Raw genomic sequence first — 19,942 nt, forward strand, 5'->3', positions numbered from 1 at the left:
TCTCCTCAATAATGGTCTGCTATCCCTCAGTCTTTAGTTTATTCATAGACCGGGAAGAGGGACGCTTTGCAGATGGTGCTGGGATTACAGCCTGATCTGGAATTGGAGGGGGAGTATGGGTCTCAGGCACCCTGATCCTATACGGATCATGCATCCTCTTGGATCGCAGCTCCGCTCTCTGGGCTAACAGTAGCTCATCCTCAAGCTCAGAGACAGCAACCTGAGTGTCTTGGTGCTCACCCTCACTCACAGAAATGGTGAGGTGAGTGGCATTTATCCCCTCACTATCGAAGCTGACCTCCGGTGATGCATGAGTAGGTGTCTTGCCTTTCCCATTGGTGGTAGGAAGCTTTGCGGCCTTTGCCTTGGATGTAGTTGCATCCTCATTTATGATAACTCCATTTGCCCTCTTGCGGGGTGGCAAGTCTCGGCTTGCCATTATTGGTCTAGCCATATCTACAAAACACACCAAAATAAGTTAGAACGATTAAAAAAAATGCAGATAGGAAGCAGACAGACTCGCCAAATCAATCGGCAAGTCATCGAGTCACTTAAGCGCCAGATCGGGCTCACCGGCTTAAAACTTTTCAAGAAAAATGGCATGTCGATGATGAGAAGGGCCTTTCGGCGAGCACAGACTAACCCGTCGAAAGTTACAATGAATGTTAAGGGTTAGGGATGCAAAAAGGGAGATCAAAGAAAACTTTCAGCGAGTAACCAAGTGCACTCGGTGAGCTTAGGCTTTTTGCCAAAAGTTACAGAACCGAAATCACTTAAAGCATGAAATTAAAGGTGATCTGGGGGAACTTTGGCGAACCGTAGAGTAGTTCGGCGAGCTCGACCCAGCTCGCCAAACTACCCAACGTGCCTATTCTCAACCCCAACTTCCAAAATCAACCCCGCAGCCCCCGAAAGCAAAATCAAACAACACACATTTACAATTAAGCCCAGACCCATTAGACCCATGCCACCGTGGTACTCAGACTTCCCCCGGTTTGGCCAAAATTAGCCATTTGATGACTTTAGCCCTTATGAATGACGTCCAATGCTCCATCATTGGGCAAAACAGGTCATTTAGCACAAATTGGGTTACTTAGACTTCACCCGACTAGACCCAACAACAAAATAGTATAACCCAACAGTTGATGATCAATTTTAGAGCACAAAATTTGGGAAATTAACAATTTAGGAAATTTAGGCACGATATCAAAACTAAAATAGGCACACAAGCACACATTTACGATTTTAGAGAGGCCCAACACACATCAACACAATTTATAACAATGCATTTGAGTTTAACCGCTAATTTAGAGTTTGGGGTTCGGAAAACCAACCTTTAATGTCGAATATATGAATTTGTAAAGCTAGGCCACAAAGAATTCCACTCTGAACACGAAAATGACAACCAAAAAGCAAGAAAATACAAAATATAGGAAATTTGAAGTGTGGGTGTGATTGTATGAAATTAAAAAGTGAGGGAATGTGAAGGAGTTTGAATGTTTAAACCTTTGGCCTTTTAAAACCATTCAGTTCGCGCCCTTTCGGCAATGTTAGTTGACCTCACCGAACGTTGAGTCGTTACTTACCTCGCCAAGTTTTACAGGACCTCTAGTTAACTTGGGGGACCAAATGGCGGACAAAGTCGGGCTCGCTGACCTATTTGGCGATTCGCCAACTTGTCCTTGGGCCTGCCGAGTTTTACAGGCTCTAACCTGATATCTTCCTAAGTCCAACGGCAGTCCAAGTCGGGATCGCCGACCTCTTCAGTGAGTCATCGACTGGATTCTCCGCTCGCCAACCTACATATTTCAAACACATTCCACTTTTTCACCTGCATAATCAACATACGTTATTCTAAAATTCAAATAAAGCAATAAAAACTTAAGTTGAGTAGAGATAAGACAACATATGACCCATTTGGGTCTCCAGTAGCTGAATAGAGATGGAATGAGAAGCAATCATCTGATTTAGCATTGAGACATTCTCTTTTATTTCTTTCAACACTCTGTCGTGTTCTTCGACTTTATGGAGAATGCGTGAGAGCATATTTTTTACTTGTCCACCCTCATAGTCCTTGGGATTTCTACGCTCATGAGGGGGAATGTACCTATCTTTCTTTTTGTACAGTACTTCAAATTCCATAATCTTTTGGCCAAAAGATCCAGCTGAGTCAATTGTGTGGCCAAATTCTGGTCTTTCTTTGTCTCCTTGTTGGTCTTAGTCATGTGATCAAGGAGTTGGGCTAGTATTGCATAGGGTTGTCGTATTAGACTAGCCGGAGTAAGTTGATCAGCCACTCCTCTGTTCTCAGGGCCAAGACCTCTATAGAAAAAGTCCAGTAGCATCTTATCTGGGATTCCATGAGACGGGCATTGCAACAATAGTGTCTTAAATCTCAGCCACAACTCATAGATTGTCTCACCCTCCAATTGCTTGAAATTTTGGATGTTATCCCTAAGAATCATCATTTTTTAAGAAGGGTGGTCCACTTGGTTACCGTTGCTACAAGACATGCTCATTTCCTCTGCTCAACAAGTAATATAAAAAATCAAAACTAAAAATAGGTAGATTCAACTATGACTAAAAAGAACAAAATTCAACTTCACCAAAAGAATCTCAAACAACACCACTCCCTGGCAGCGGCGCCATTTTGATTAAAGTAACGTTATCAAACACACTTCATTTAATTCTAAGCATCAACGATCGTTAATCAGTATAAAACCCGACTAAATGAGATGGGGTCGAATCCCACAGGGAGCAGTACATGTTTAAGATTCAATAGGGAAGTATGAACATGATCAAATAAGTCATAGGAATAAAAATTATTGAATAAAGACATCATTCAAATCAGGGGATGACACGAATGTCAAATATGGGGTTTTGGTTTGGAATTATCAACTACAAACAGTGGCAGACAATATGAACTAACAATAATGAGACGGGTTCTTGGGATGTGATTCGATTATAGGAAAATATAGACAAACGGGTAATTGCAACTATTAGAAATTAGCTAGATATTAGTGAGTAAGCTAAGCTATAAAAGAGATAAACTTTTTCTCTAACAATTTACTCCGAATCAAGTTGATTTCTCTCGAACATCAACAAGCATGTAAAATAAGAACAACCCTCACCTTAGTTATCACGACCCGAGCCTACACCCCAGATGTGATACGGCGTACAAGAATTCAAAGAGCCTCATACAAGCCTCATAGCATTCAAACATAAGACAATAAAATATAGTGCGGAAATTTAAAACTTTTTCTTTTACAATTGAAGTCTTTTATAAACATGAGCAGAAGTCTATACTTTGTCTCAAACCATATAGAACCATAAGACTTAAAACTTTGGGACGCAGCCCATACAAAAGCTCTAAACATAATATAAAAGACATAAAGGAAATGGTGGGTTTGTCGTTGAAACTATGAGGACTCACTAAATCTTGAACGCCTTGCTCCTTAGAAACCTATCTTTCAAGAATAGAGCTCAAGCCCTAACCCTACACTTTGTGAAAAATGTAGAAGAAATATGGGTTAGCACAAAAATGCAACAAGTATGATAGCCATGCAAAAATCATGCTAACAAGGACATTATTGGTTGAAAACCATGCATTTAAAAAGTTTGAGAATCATCATGCATGTTTAGTATAAACACATAAGACATAAGCATATTCATCATGTAATTCATTATAACACATTAGAACCATCATCTAAAGTAACCCTAAGTTATACGTGTGCAATGTAGGAATGACATCCCATACTACCATTCGTACTAAGTACCACTTTGAGGCCACCATAGATGTACTTACTATTCTTCATTTTCATCTTTAGTCAATACTCATGGATAAGGAACATTTTCATTTAATAAGTCAAGACAAGGAAAGCAACTCATAATAACATTCCAAGTTAAGCATTTATCATTTCATTAAGCCTTTAAGTCAACATTCTCATTAGCATCACTATGAGCACATTCATTTCATTAGACATTATCACATTAGAGAAACACAACATAGCCCTCTCAAAGCCTACTCGTGCAATGCATGAATGGCATACCATACTACCACCCACACTTCATAGAACTTTTTGAGTAACCATAGTAACCAACTCATATCCTTGGTCATAAAACATTATAACGTAAAGGAACACGCCATGACTACTCTCAAAGCCTACTTTTGCAATGCATGGATTAAGTCCCATACCCCCATCACACTAAGTAGTGCATGATTGAGAAGCCATAGTTCATTAACATTCTTTGTAGGGGTAATCCTTAACCGACATAGACCATGTGAGAAAATCATGGAATCCTAGTATTACCCACACCGAATAAGGGATTCCTACTTGCCTAAGGTAGGACCATTAATTTAGCTTAGGTGGATCCACTAGATAAAACCTATGTGGGAACATAGTTATGGGATAGGGAGATTGCTACTAGATACCCCTCCTCAACTTACGTATGGGCATCTATCCTTAGAGATTGCTACTAGATACCCCGCCTCAACTCACGTATGAGTATCCATCTCAATCCATATCCACTCAATGTTTAGCATTTTTCCCCATGGAGTACTTGACATTCATTACTTTAATTCATTATTATGGGAATAAGAGATTGTTACTAGATACCCCGCCTCAACTCACATATGAGTATCCATCTCAATCCCAACATTCATTCATTAGATAGCTCATAGATTCAAAGGTGAGAATATCCTTTCAACTAAGAATCCCCATATTGTGAGAAAGACCTCTCACAACATGTCATTATCATTCATTAGTGTACAATTGAGAATAACCTTTCAATCAACACATTATCATTAACATAATCATAGAAACTACATTCATTCTTCATTCATGAGTGTGTGTATGTGAGAATAGCCTTTCAATGACCACACCATTAAATTATAGTCATAATCACATTACTTTCATTGAAATCACAAAGCATATACATAAGCATCATGATTATACATCAATCTTCATAATATGCCCTTCAAGGCCATAAATCATAATTCACCAACACACCTAGAATTACTAGAATTTAGGCATGAATAATGACATAATTCAAGCAACTAAACCATTACAAGAACAATTTCATAACATTCATCTTACTACAACTCACCCACATCACATAGTCATAAATTAGGGTTATGGGGAAATCATGAATTCATGGGGGATTTTATATTGAAACCACCATAAAACAGCAATTCAATCTCAATATATGATAATTAAACCATTGAAAATGTTTTGAGAAAGAATCCGTGACCTAGAATGAAAACCCTTAGTTTTGGAGAATTTCCAACTTTGAAATTGAAGGTTTGAGGACTTCGTGGATGAAAAGTTAACAATGAATCAAAACTACCATACCTTAGATGAATATTCTTCATGAATTTGAGTGGAAAAGATGAGTTCTTGAGCCCTAGACCTTAACTTCTTCTTCTTCTTCAATGGAGTTTTTGGGAAAAGACTTTGGGGGTAAAGGTAAATATGATTTGGGTAGTTGAGATTTATGAAGTGTAAGGGTTAATTAATACCTTAAAAACCCTTATATAGGTCTAAATAAATAATATTAAATGACCTTATTTCAAACTAACCTTAAAAGGAATTTACTAAAATACCCTACACTTGGCCGAGATTGGACAGAAACTCAGGCATGACTCACGCCTCATGACCCATGGACCATGGGTGCATCTACGCCCCGTCCTGATGGTTCGTGGGTGGGTGGACTGCAACTTATTTTTTGAGGACTTGACCTACGACCCCTACATACGAGGCATGGGTCCGCCTACTGGTCGTAGGTGTCATCCGTAGGTGTCACGCCCCGAGACGCAGACACGGGACCTAGGACCACAAGTGATCCCAAGCTAACCTTGCTGGTATGATCATAAGCATACTAAATATAAACTGAATAATACAAACTGTGCAGAAGCTATAATCATAAATAAATCTGAAATGATTGGGAATACCCATATACTATAACTGAGATATATGAAAACTTGTGAGTTTAATACAAGGAAGATATAAACTCAATACTAAGCAGAATATATCTATGTTTGAAAATAGCCTCTAACTGACTAGAAATGTTGGGACAGTTCCCAACTAAGTCTAGCAAAACTAAAACTAAAGGACTAAAACTACTTAAAAGAAACTCATGACTATTGTCCTCGGAGAATGAGGACTCACCACTGATTCTGCTGAACTGGAGATCGGGAACCGATCTAAGCGTGATCTGGATGTTGAGAACCTGAACCTACATCACAAGAAGATGTAGCACACGTATGCGTCAATACTTGAAAGGTACTCAGCATGCAGGATAGAATAAAACTGAAATAACATATAGCTGAACAAAGCAATAAGGCAATGAAATAATCTAAACATGATATAGATACTGAATGTTGAGATAACTGAATGCAGTGACCAACTTATAACATGCTGAAACTAAATACTGGATATACTGATAAATGGTCAATGCTATAGGATCTGACTGAACTGTGGGAGCTACTAATAAACGACAATAAAACCACATGAGCTAAATGTGGAGTCCAATGTATCCTCATCGAGAGGACCCAATATACCTGGCCAAAGGTATAGAGGCATAACTGGCGTGATCAAAAACTGATATTACCCACTAAAGCATGTATAACTGAATAACTAAAATATTTGACCTAGCATGTGCAATTCAAGAACTAAAGAAATACATAGCTAGGGTTCTGGAATTCATGCAACAAACTGAATATTAACATACTAATCTGATTTAGATCATTCTAACAGCTAGGAACACAATAATTCTAACATTCAAGAAACCCTAGGTCTAGTCATAATAAGGGAATCAAAAAACTGACTGAAAACTAGGGACCTAATGGGTGAAAGGAATCCACTAGTGAAATCCCACATACCTGGTGATGAATTCCACGGAGAAATCCTTTGATTTCTGTGTTGGAATTGAAGAAAACTTGATGCATTCTTGAACTAGGGTTTTTGATTTCTTTCTCCTCTTAGCGTTCTAATTTTCTAAATTTTGATTAATGATTTGACTTAGGTAAGTTATAGTTATGTTTCTAGACTTAAACTGACTAAAACTTCATGATTTAGGGTCTAAACGACGTATCTTAGGGGTCCAACGAAATAGGAAAAGACCAAAAAACCCCTGACTTAACTGCTGTCAGAGAGATCGACGGACGGGACCTACGGACCGTGCATCGAACGACGGTCTGTACTGGTCGGCCATTGTTCGTGTTAGAGGCTGGATAAAGAAGTCTTGATCCATGGACACAGACCACGTACCGTGGTCTGACCTACAGACCGTAGGTTTGTCCGTGGATCCAGACTTAGCCGATTTTCTGAGGTGGGTTTGGGGAGGGGTTGCAGTGGTGAACCACGGACCACCAGCACGGGCCGTGGTCTGACCTATGCTCTATGGATGTCAACTGTGGGTTGCACCTGCAACTTCTCAAAATTTGCATTTTGGTCTATCTAGGATACGGGGTGTTACATTATCTCCCCCTTGAGAACATTCGTCCTCGAATGAAAACTAAACTAGCTGAAATAGAGGGAAAGGGATGCAATCCTTACCACTAAACACTGAGAACTGAATTTCTGGCTGAACTGAGTTCCAAGAACATGCAAATACGCTGAAAATGCAAGTACAAACTGGAGGAACATGATTCTAAGACTGAATTTATGCATGAATGACTGAAAAAACTAAAGAGGAACTATTACCTCAAGCTGGAGTGAAATCAGAAGGAAAAAGGTGAGGATACTTGGCTTTCATGGCTGCTTCTGCTTCCCAAGTGACTTCCTTTACGGACTGACTCCTCCACCAAACCTTGATTGAAGCGCCTTCTTTGTTTCTCAACCTTCTAACTTTACGATCAAGAATATCAACTGGTACATCCTCATAAGAAAGTCTATCTTTTACAACCACAGACTCTAATGGTACTACAGATGCTGGATCACCCACACACTTCTTCAAAAGTGAAATGTGAAAGATTGGATGCAGTGCTCCCAAATCTGCTGGTAACTCTAACTCATAAGCCACTTTACAAATCTTTTTCAAGATCCGGTAAGGAGCTACATATTTGGGACTGAGCTTCCCTTTCTTGACAAACCTCATCACCCCCTTCATAGGTGACACCTTCAGGAACACCCAATCATCAACTTGGAACTCTAGTTCCCTTCTCCTTACATCTGCGTAAGACTTCTGGCGACTCTGGGTTGTCTTAAGTCTATCTCTGATGAGTTGCACTTTCTCCATAGCATAATGGACTGAATTTGGCCCTATCAAGGCTGCTTCACCTACTTCAAACCAGCCCACGGGAGATCTACATCTACGCCCATACAATGCCTCATAAGGGGTCATCTGAATGCTGGAATGGTAAATATTGTTGTAGGCAAACTCAATAAGAGGAAGGTGATTATCCCAACTACCCTTGAAATCGATCACACAAGCTCTTAACATGTCCTCTAAGGTCTGAATAGTATGCTCTGCCTGACCATCCATCTGTGGATGAAATGTTATGCTAAGATTAACCTGAGTACTAAGACCTTTCTGAAATGACTTCCAGAAATGAGATGTAAATTAAGGACCTCTATCTGAGATGATAGACAAAGGAACCCCATGCAACCTCACAATCTCATTAATGTAAAGCTTGGCGTAATCCTCTGCCGAATCTGTAGTCTTGACCGCCAAAAAGAGAGAAGACTTAGTAACCCTATCAACAATCACCCAAATTGAGTCATGTTGTCTACGAGTACGAGGTAAACCTGTGATGAAGTCCATGTTGATCACTTCCCACTTCTAAGTAGGAATGTCAATCTCTTGAGTCATACCTCCTGGTTTCTGATGTTCTACCTTGACTTTCTGGCAATTGGGGCACTTAGCCACAAAATCTGCTATATCTCTTTTCATACCATTCCACCAATAGACTTCTCGCAGATCGCGGTACATCTTAGTGGCACCTAGATGAATAGAATATCTTGAGTTATGGGCCTCTGCAAGAATATGTTGTCTCAACTCACCCACATTAGGAACACATAATCGACCTTGATAGCGAAGCACACCATCTCCCCCTTTGGAGAATACCTCCACTGTCTACTTCTAGACTGCACCCTTAAGCTCTAGCAATATTGGATCATTGTCTTGCTTTTCCTTAACTTCTACTACTAAAGAAGATTATGCTCCATTTTTAACCGTTACACCACCATCTAATATGCTCATAAGACGAACTCCTAAGCGAGCAAGTCTGTGAACATCATTTGCTAGTTCTTTTCTTTCTTCCTCAACATGTGCTACACTACCCATAGATAGTCTGCTAAGGGCATCTGCTACTACATTTACCTTACCAGGATGGTAATGGACACTCATATCATAATCTTTGAGGAACTCTAGCCATCTTCTCTGGCGAAGATTCAACTCTTTCTGGGTGAACACATATTGAAGGCTCTTATGGTCTGTGAAGACATCTACGTGAACACCATACAAGTAATGTCTCCAAATCTTAAGTGCAAACACCACTGCTGCTAGCTCGAGGTCATGAGTTGGGTAGTTCTTCTCATGCACCTTAAGTTGTCTAGAAGCATAAGCTATAACCTTACCTCGCTACATCAACACACAACCTAGGCCGACTCTGGATGCATCACAATAGATCACATAACCATCTGAACCCTCTGGTAGAGTCAAGACAGATGTTGTAGTCAACCTAGTTTACAATTCTGCGAAGCATATCTCACAATCATCTGACCACTGAAACTTGACCATCTTTTGAGTCACCTAGTCAATGGTGAGGCTATGGATGAAAATCCTTCCACAAACCTTCTGTAATAACCTGCTAGACCTAAGAAACTTCTGATATCTGTAGCAGAGGTAGGTCTAGGCCATTGTTTCACTGCTTCTATCTTCTGGGAATCTACTCGAATTCCTTCACTAGAAGCAATAAACCCAAGGAAAGTAACTGATTGTAGCCAAAACTCGCACTTGTTAAATTTTGCAAATAATTGGCGATCTTTGAGAATTTGTAGAACAACTCTCAAATGACTCACATGTTCTTCCTCATTCCTAGAGCAAATGAGGATATCATCAATAAAGATGATAACGAACAAGTCCAAGTACTTCTTGAACACTCTGTTCATCAAGTCCATGATAACTGCATGAGCATTGGTTAGTCCAAATGACATGACTACAAATTCATAATGACCATATCGAGTTCTGAAGGTTGTCTTCGGAATGTCACTATCTCTGACTTTAAGCTGATGATAACCTGATATGAGGTCTATCTTTGAGAAATGACTAGCACCCTGAAGTTGGTTTAACAAGTCATCAATCCTAGGGATGGGATACTTATTCTTGATTGTGACCTTGTTCAACTGCCTTTAGTCAATGCACATTCTGAGAGAACCATCTTTCTTCTTGACGAACAACACCGGTGCACCCCATGGCGAAATACTAAGTCTGATGAAGCCCTTATCTAGAAGGTCTTTCATCTGCTCTTTCAATTGCTTAAGCTCCATTGGAGCCATTCTGTAAGGAGGAATAGAGATAGGCTAGGTATCTGGAAGGAGATCAATCCTAAAGTCGATTTCCCTTTCGGGAGAAACTCTGGGAAGATCATCTGGAAACACTTCTGAAAACTCATTGACTACAGGGACTAACTCAAGAGTTGGGGATTCAGAACTAGAATCCTTAACCCGAACTATATGATAGAGATAACCCTTAGAGATCATCTTTTATGGCCTTCAGGTAAGAAATGAATCGACCTATAGTCGCTAAGCTACTACTTTTCCATTCTAAGATTAGTTCATTTGGAAATTGAAAACGAACAATCCTAGTTCTACAATTGACTGAGGCATAAGATGAATGTAACCAATCCATGCCTAGAATGATATCAAAGTCTACCATTTCTAACTCTACAAGATCTGCTGAGGTGACTTTCTGAAAGACTGTGATAGGGCAATTTTTGTATACCCATCTAGCTATAACTGGGTCACCGACTGGAGTAGAGGCCGAGAAAGGTTCTGAAAGAGTTTCTGGGCTAACACTGAATTGGACTGCTGTGTAAGGAGTTACAAAAGACAAAGTAGCCCTTGGATCTAACAATGCATAAACATCAAGATCAAAGACTCGTAACATACCAGTGACTACATCAGGAGAATCTTCCTAATCTTGACGAGCCTGAAGAGCATAGAGCCTATTTTGGCACTGTCCGCCACCTGTACCAGATGAGTTACCCTGCTGAGTCGGGCGACCTGCTGGTGCTGCTAAAGTTGTAGACTGAGCTCTACCATTATTTCCTCATTGACCCTATCTAGAAGGACAATCCTTCAATCTATGACCAGACTGACCACACCCAAAACATCCTTCCTTACCTGCAAGGCACTCGCCCGGATGGTTCTTACTACATTTCGGGCAAGTTGGGAAAGTTTTGGTGCCTTAAACACTACCTTGAGACTTAGAGCCTGACGCCCTACCTTTCTGATCGTTATGGAACCTGGGGGATGGAACACTAGCTAATGAAAGGGTCGGAGTTAAAGACTTCTACTAAAACTGCGAGCAATTTCCACCACTCGATTTCTGTTGGGAATACTCGTAGTTACCTGTTCTTGCTTTCTTAGTCTCCTTAGCCTGTTCCCTAAGCTTATCACCCTCAACCTGCTGAGCATGAGTCATGAGCCTAGAGATGTTCATGTCTCCCAACAACATAGCATTCCTGCACTCTGTTTTCACTAAGTTTGATACCCCATAAAGAAACTTATTTATTTGAGCCCTAGAGTCAGCAACCATATGAGTAGCATACCTGGAGGGTTGGTTAAACTTGAGCCCATACCCTTGGATAGTCATGTTACCCTGTCTTAAGTTCATAAATTCCTGGGCCTTTGCTTCTCTCAACTCTATGGGGAAAAACCTGTCCTGAAAGGTTTCGCTGAAACAATCCCAAGTAATAGGAGTTGCATCTGTACCCTTGTTCTCCTTCCACTGAGTATACCAGATATGAGCCACATCCTTAAGTTGGTAAGATGCTAACTCAACCCAATCATTCCCAATTAGCTGCATCACTTCAAAGATCTTCTTGACCTCACCAATGAAGTGTTAGGGATCTTCTCCAACTTGCGATCCTAAGAACTCTGGGGGTTTCATCCTAACAAAGTCTCGCACCCTGGCTGTAGCTGACCCAACATTGGCATTTACCGAAACTGGAGCCCGCTGATTGTTCTGGTTGGCCACATTCTGAGCCAACATCTGAATGGCGTTCTTAAACTCTGCATTCCACACTTTTTGATCAGGGACTAGAGGATCTGCGTTTGTGTTCCTGGCATTAGCTCTACGACGAGGCATGATCACTGAAATGTAGAACATTGAGTTAGAATGGCATTTAGATCATACCTTACGCACGATAAGAGTAACAAGAAAATGAAGATTTCCCAAAACACTTTGTAGCCTCCCCTCATTAAATGTGGTGCACTTCACACCCATGAAAAGGACTCTACTTAGTGTGGCTTTGCAGACATCCTAGGACACTTAAACCTAATGCTCTGATACCAAGTTTGTCACCCCCTGAGACTACCCACAAGACACGGACACGGAACCTAGGACCACAAGTGATCCCAAGCTAACCCTGGTAGTATGATCATAAGCATACTAAATATAAACTGAATAATAGAAACGGTGTAAAAGCTATAATCATAAATAAATCTGAAATGATGGGGAATACCCATATACTATAACTGAGATATATGAAAACTTATGAGTTTAATACAAGGAAGATATTAACTCAATACTAAGTTGAATCTATCTATGTCTAAAAATAGCCTATAACTGACTAGAAATGTTGGGACAGGCCCCAGCTAAGTCTAGCAAAACTAAAACTAAAGGACTAAAAATACTAAAAAGAAAGTCATGACTATTGTCCTCAGAGAATGAGGACCCACCACTAATTCTGCTGAACTGGAGATTGGGAACTGATCTAAGCGTGATCTATGTGCTGAGAACCTAAACCTACATCACGAGAAGATGTAGCGCACGTATGCATCAGTATTTGAAAGGTACTAAGCATGCATGATAGAGTAAAGCTGAAATAACATATAACCGAACAAAGCAATAAAGCAATGAAATAATCTGAGCATGATATAGATACTGAATGCAGTGACCAACTTATAACATGCTGAAACTGAATACTGGATATACTGATAAATGGTCAATGCAATAGGATCTGACTGAACTGTGGAAGCTACTAATAAACGACAATAAAACCACATGAGCTAAATGTGGAGTCCAATGTATACGCCTCATCGAGAGGACCCAATATACCTGGCCAAAGGTATAGAGGCATGACTGGCGTGATCAAAAACTGATATTACCCACAGAGGGGACTTACACCTAAATGGCTCGTAGTTCTGGGACTATATGAGTACGTTGAACCCTAGTCCAACTCGGTATTATGCTACTCCCAATAGATTAAGTGATTAACACATTATGACTAAATATTTGTAAGTTACTGGATAGCTCAAACTGAACATGCAAACTGAGAATGCAATAATTCAACTAATATTGATGTATTAATAACTAAGGCATGTATAACTGAATCACTGAAATATTTGACCTAGCATGTGCAATTCAAGAACTAAAGAAATACATAGTTAGGGTTCTGGAATTCATGCAATAAACTGAATATTAACATACTAATCTAATTTGGATCATTCTAACAGCTAGGAACCCAATAATTCTAGCATTCAAGAAGCCCTAGGTCTAGTCATAATAAGAGAATCAAAAAACTGACTGAAAACTAGGGACCTAATGGGTGAAAGGAATCCACTAGTGAAATCCCACATACCTGGTGACGAATTCCACATTGAAATCCTTTGATTTCTGGGATGGAACTGAAGAAAACTTGTTGCGTTTTTTAACTAGGGTTCTTGACTTCTTTCTCCTCTTAGCGTTCTAATTTTCTAAGTTTTGATTAATGATTTGACTTAGGTAAGTTATAGTTATGTTTCTAGGCTTAAACTGACTAAAACCTCATGATTTAGGGTCTAAACGACGTATCTTAGGGGTCCAACAAAATAGGAAAAGACCCCTGACTTAACTGGTGTCGGAGTAATCGACGGATGGGACCTACGGGTCGTGCATTGAACGACGGTCTGTGCTGGTCGGCTATCATTCGTTTCAGAGGTTGGATAAAGGTGACTTGATCCACAGACACAGGCCACGGACCGTGGTCTGACCTACGGACCGTGGGTTTGTCCGTGGGTCGAGACTTAGCCGATTTTCTCAGCTAGGTTTGGGGAAGGGTTGCAGTAGTGAACCACGGACCACCAGCACGGGCCGTGGTCTGACCTACGGTCAATGGATGGCAACCGTGGGTTGCACATGCACCTTCTCAAAATCTGCATTTTGGTCTATCTAGGATACGGGGTGTTACAGTAGGTGGCCCTCTTTGGCAGCTTTGGGGGTCTTTGGGGGTTAGGCTTTAGGGTCCTCCGTAAGGACCCTTGGTTGGTCCTTGGGGGGTCGTACCTTGACGTTTAACCCCTAAACCCTTCAACCTAAGCTCAAGAAACCATTTTACAACACAAAACCCCACATCAAACTCAAAAACTCTAACGTAAGGCTCTAGTTTCACCTACTAGTTTTTCGGGTATTACATTAGTCCATTCACTCTCTCGAGCTGAATGTGTGGAATTAGGTTTAGGATTCACTCTCTCGAGCTAAACCCAGGTCAACCTAATACCCAAAGACCATCAATCAATAATTTTCGTTTTAAAACCTCTCTCTCGAGCAAGCCAAAAACACAAGGGTAGAATTACATTTGCAACTACAATTCTCAAATTAAACCATAATTAATGATTGAACTCATTTCTAAAGAGCATTTAAACTAACAATTAGCGATACCCATAAACTAAATCAGCCCATAATCACATCCCAAGAATTGGGGTTTTAGCTAGACATCATAAAAAGGTAAAAACAGTTACCAAATTGATTATCCATCAACTGGGTAAGTGTAGATTCATCCTTACAATGCTCCAATTCGAAGAATCTCAAAGACCCACTTCCAATTTCTCAAAAGTGAAAAACTTCAATTCTTCAAAGATTAGGAAAAACTAGAGAAAACTGTCTCACCAGTTCAAAACTCAATAATAAACTAGAAATATATGAACTAAGATAAATGTTCAAAAATGTATTTATAGTCTCCAAAAATGTACTACGAAGAGTCACTCGGTGAAGTAAGCCGGCCTACCCAAACCACTCGGCGAGCCACCCTTTGGTCATTTACATCACCCTTCTGCCTTGGCATTCAGCATCCTCAAGGTCTGTACCTTTGGGCGATCTAACACTGCATAGCGGAACCACTCGCGATCCGCCGGCTGCTCCTTTCTCTCACCAACTTGGTTCTTTCCTTCAAGGCTTGGCACATTGGAACTTTAGGCGGTCAACTAGCCATTCGGCGACTCGCCAAGTGGACTTGGCGATCACCAGGCTTGCCTTTCTTCATTCTTTTAGCTCGCTTTGTTCCTTTTTGCAAATTAGTGTCCTTGCTTTGTTCCTCAATCCATATACCTGGAAATCAAGGGTTTTAAATTAGTTATTGGCATAAAATAAGCATTTGAGGACACTAAATCTATATAAATAAAGCCTTAAATGAGTCCAAATCTTTGACTCATCACTCTCCATACTAGGGTTGTCAGAGCATGTTGTGGTTATGGGGAGATTGGACATCCGTCTCCTCATCAACATCATTATCAATAGCATCAACATGCTACTCAACTACACCACTAGGTGACTCAACTCTCGTCTTGGAGGTAGGCACAACCTTGGGTATATTGAGCGAGGGAACTTCACCCCATAATATAGAGATATCAATGGACCTTAGTTGGTCCACATCAACCCGAAGAGTAGAAATGTGACCCCTCATGGCATTCAACTCAACTGAGCTACCCTGGCTCTTCTCGCTAGCCTCCATCCTAGTAGTGAGGTTGTCTAACCTCTCCCTATATGAAGCCAATGTTTTATGAAACCGCACCATCTGCCCCCTCACCGAAAGTAATGCATTCTCAATAGCCCTCTGAACAAACTTGGGTGTCTCACTCTCTACCCTAGACACTCTCACATCCACTAAATGGGTAACATTGTCCATTTGGTAGATCAATGCTTGGGTCAAGGGGGCCGGGATGTGGGAGGAGGTCCAACAAATGTGGAGGTAAAAGGTATAAAAGAAGGTTGAGTAGTATCGACCTCAAGGCAAGTGGAGTCTACCATATGGGTAGTGATGGTGGCGACTTCCTCCACGCTGCATCATCTCTCAAATGATCTACCTCAATCCTTTAAATATCATTGGAGGAGGCGGGGGTGATCCGAACATCTATCCTCTTCTAAAATGGGAGTCTCGCAGCCTCATACAACTGTGTGATAAACGCTGGAAAGGGAAGAGAAGTCTGCTCCTGACGAGCTTACATGAACATCTCTTAAACAATAATAGAACCTATATTTATATTTTCTCGGTCAATAATTGTACCAACCAAGACAACGTTTGGAAGCAGAAGGATTGATTCATTCTTGGATGGCATGATGTTGATACTCATGAAACTGAACCAATATCAGGCTTAATATTCATATAATTCTTTTCGATCTTTACTCTGTTAGCCATCCATAGAGAAGAGATATTTAAAATGAGTGGTGCCAACCAACCTTCCAAGGTGTCAACATATACCGCATATACAACATGTACATCTCAACCTGATTGTCCTTAGTCCCCAAATCATCATTGATTGCACATAGGTGACACTACACCATCTTACCCCAGACTTCAACCTCATATAAAGGCTTCTAAAATGTGCACTTCCTCTTCTTGGGCAAAGACTTTGCATAGATTGTATAGAACTCTCGTACCCAAGTCGGGACATAAGGGGGTCGATTTCGTGTGAACTTCCCAAACCCATGGAACTTGATTGTGTCCCAAATGGTCGGGTAATCACTCATCACCCCATCAGTTGAGAGTCGCCTCTCCTTAAGGATATTATGTTTTCTTTCCATTTTGAGCCTATTGAGGGCTCTTGGAGCTATAATAGGGAGAACTTTGAAAGCAGGGGGACAGAGCCTTAGGAGGTTGTAAATATTATGACCGGATATCTATCATCTTTCTCGCAATCACTTTCTTGGGTGGTTCACCCATACACATAGAGAGGTTGGAGTAGCTTGTTGTTTCGGAGCCTTAGAGGGCTCATTAATAGTAATCCCCCCTAGTTCTTTTCAAAGAAGGAAGATAAGGAGATTCCCTTTCAGGCTCAGAGTCGGAAGACACTACTCTTTTACCTTTCATTTTGGCCATTTCCTGCAAGGCACAACAATTCAAAACACAAATCAGTTAAAGGTTTGTTGAAATCAAATTAAAAAATAAATACAGTTCAAAATAAGTTCTGAGGCTTGCCGCCTGAGAAGGTGATTCTACTAACAGGATAGGTGAGCTCAGATGAGCTTGCCGAAGTTGACAAACCACAATTTAATTTTACTCAAGAATGAAAGATAGAGTCCTTTCCCATTCGGTGATCCGCCAAGTTGGTTCCCGTGGGCTAAGACAGGTCCACCGAAAGTGATAGTGCTTAATTGAAAAGGAACAGGCACAAAGGGAGATGTCCACTCCAACTTGGTGATTCATCGAGTTGGTTTTGGCGATCTAAGACAAGACCGTCAAATGATTTAGAATTCTAAAATTTGAGGATTTTTCGTCAGTGTGGCACTGGCGCAGTGCACCACCAATGCACCAAACTGGGTCTTCAGTAGTTAGGCCTCTAGTGCAGTGTACTAACAGTACGGCAGGATGGGTCTTCTATAGTTTAGGGGATGGGGCAGTGCACCAAGGATGCGCCTGAACCTAGTTTTTCCCGATTTCATCCATTATGTGCTCCTTGGATTTGCATCCACACTTCTCTTTTATGTAATTTCTCCCATGAGTTCAATTTCACTTCGAACACTCTTGATATGGTAATCATATGTCTTAGTGCGCAATCCTTGCAAGTTAAGCAAAACATAACAAATAGCATAAAGAGTATTCCCAAAACACAAGATATATGTGGGCAACTATTAGTAAATAGGCATATAAATACACCTAAGATCATTCACTATCGAGGGTCTTACCAGCCACTATTATTCGCCCGATCCCCGGAGGTAGCTAAAACTGGTTGGTCGGAGTATTCGTTTGTTAGGCAACCTCTCTGAAATGACTTATCCCTGCGCCATGGTGGAAACATGTGCCATAGATGGGATCCCGATCAATATGGGGTAGTAGATTGTGTCAGAATGCAAGTACTTCTACCGTGGCAACAAGAAGTCCCCCTTCCTTCCTAGCCTAGTGTATGTGCTTTGTAGAAAAGCAAGGGTGCCATTGAATGACACAAACTATGCGATGGAGAATAATGGCCCATTCAACCCTTTACAGGTGAAGAAGACGCCCTTTCAAGTGTCTAAGAATAAGAGTATAGGTGAGGCGGTAAGCAGCCAAGCTGCAACAGGTTTAATGATACTTACGGGTCTAAGAATAAGAAAACTTTACTGCTTTCCTTATTTTGATAGCGCATGAATGCTTGTTTGGGATGTTATAATTCCCGTATTTAAGCTAGGATGTTTGGAAGAAATTTCGGTTGTTTTGTTGCATTGATAAGCACTGAACAAGTGATAGAATTCAGGTTGGGAATGAAAGGCAAAAATAAGGGGAAAACAGAAGTTTAGCCTCTCATTCACCCAGATATCGTGTCTAATACTCAGTATCACGGAGGTTGTTATAACGTTTGAGCACCACTATGGCGACTTCTGCTATGACAAAAAACCTATCACCATACTGGAGCACTACAATTGTAATGACCCTCTAGTTTATTTTGGTGATAATTACTTTTTTTAATTATTTAGAGCATTCTTGTAGTGACAGCTCAATCACCTAGTCATTCATTTTCTTTTTTGCAAGTTTTTGTGTTTTGGAGCTTTTGAAAACTGTTGATTTTGTTCAAAAGTTTAGGAAGACGGTTTCTGAATGCAATTCTGACAGTTCCATGAGCTTCGGAAGGGTCATTGTAGGTTAGTGACATAGTTCGCTCGGGTCTTGAGGCTTTTAGTGCAACTTTATGCCATTAGACATTTTAGGTTTTAAGCTTTGGTCTAAGTTTGACCTCAGTCAGTATTCTTGGTAAACATGCCTACAAGAAATTATGTCAGCGCAGTTAGCTCTGAAATGTTGAGTTTATTCTAGAATTACCCTTCGTGTAAATCTCGAGGCTCCTTGGTCTAATTCTAAACTCCTTGTTGATTTTGGCTTAAAGCAGAGTTTGGGTGTAGGACCCACTTTTTATTGAGACGACCTTGGATGAAATTTTTGACTACTACATTGAGTATAGAATGCCAAATTTGATAGGAGTGCATATCGTGTTTGCGTGCACGGGGTTCCGAACCAATCTCGAGCACCCAAGCGGAGTCCGAGATATCAGATTGATTTTTCTAGTGCCTGATGCTGGTGCCCCAACTTTTACGGCCCTGGTGTCACTTTAATGCCTGATCTTGGGCATATTTATATGCCCAATTACTACAAATTAACCATCTTTAACGTAAGTTTTAGGACATTCACTAATCTAACTAGCATATTTTGGCTTAAGATTGCAATGATTGCATACTAACATACATGATTAGCAATTTTGCAGGGTTCCTAAGGGAAGTGATTAAGTCAAGGAAGAAAAAGGAGTTAAAGATGAAAAGCGACGCCAGGAGCAAACACTAGGCGCAGCGCCCCAGCACCACTGGCGCAGGCCAGGAGCGACGCGTCAGGGGGGATTTACTGGGGCTACATTTGGGTGCACTGGCAGCGCGGCGCACCACCCTTCCAGGCGCGAATTGGGCGCGATTCCCCAGTCTTTTGCGAAGTTTTGGCGAAAGTTAATTTAAAAAGGACTCCTAGTTGAAGTAGAATTCGACTCTATTATTCCTAACT

Source organism: Solanum stenotomum, chromosome 8 (assembly GCF_019186545.1).
Source record: "Solanum stenotomum isolate F172 chromosome 8, ASM1918654v1, whole genome shotgun sequence".
Classification (NCBI taxonomy): Eukaryota; Viridiplantae; Streptophyta; class Magnoliopsida; order Solanales; family Solanaceae; genus Solanum; species Solanum stenotomum.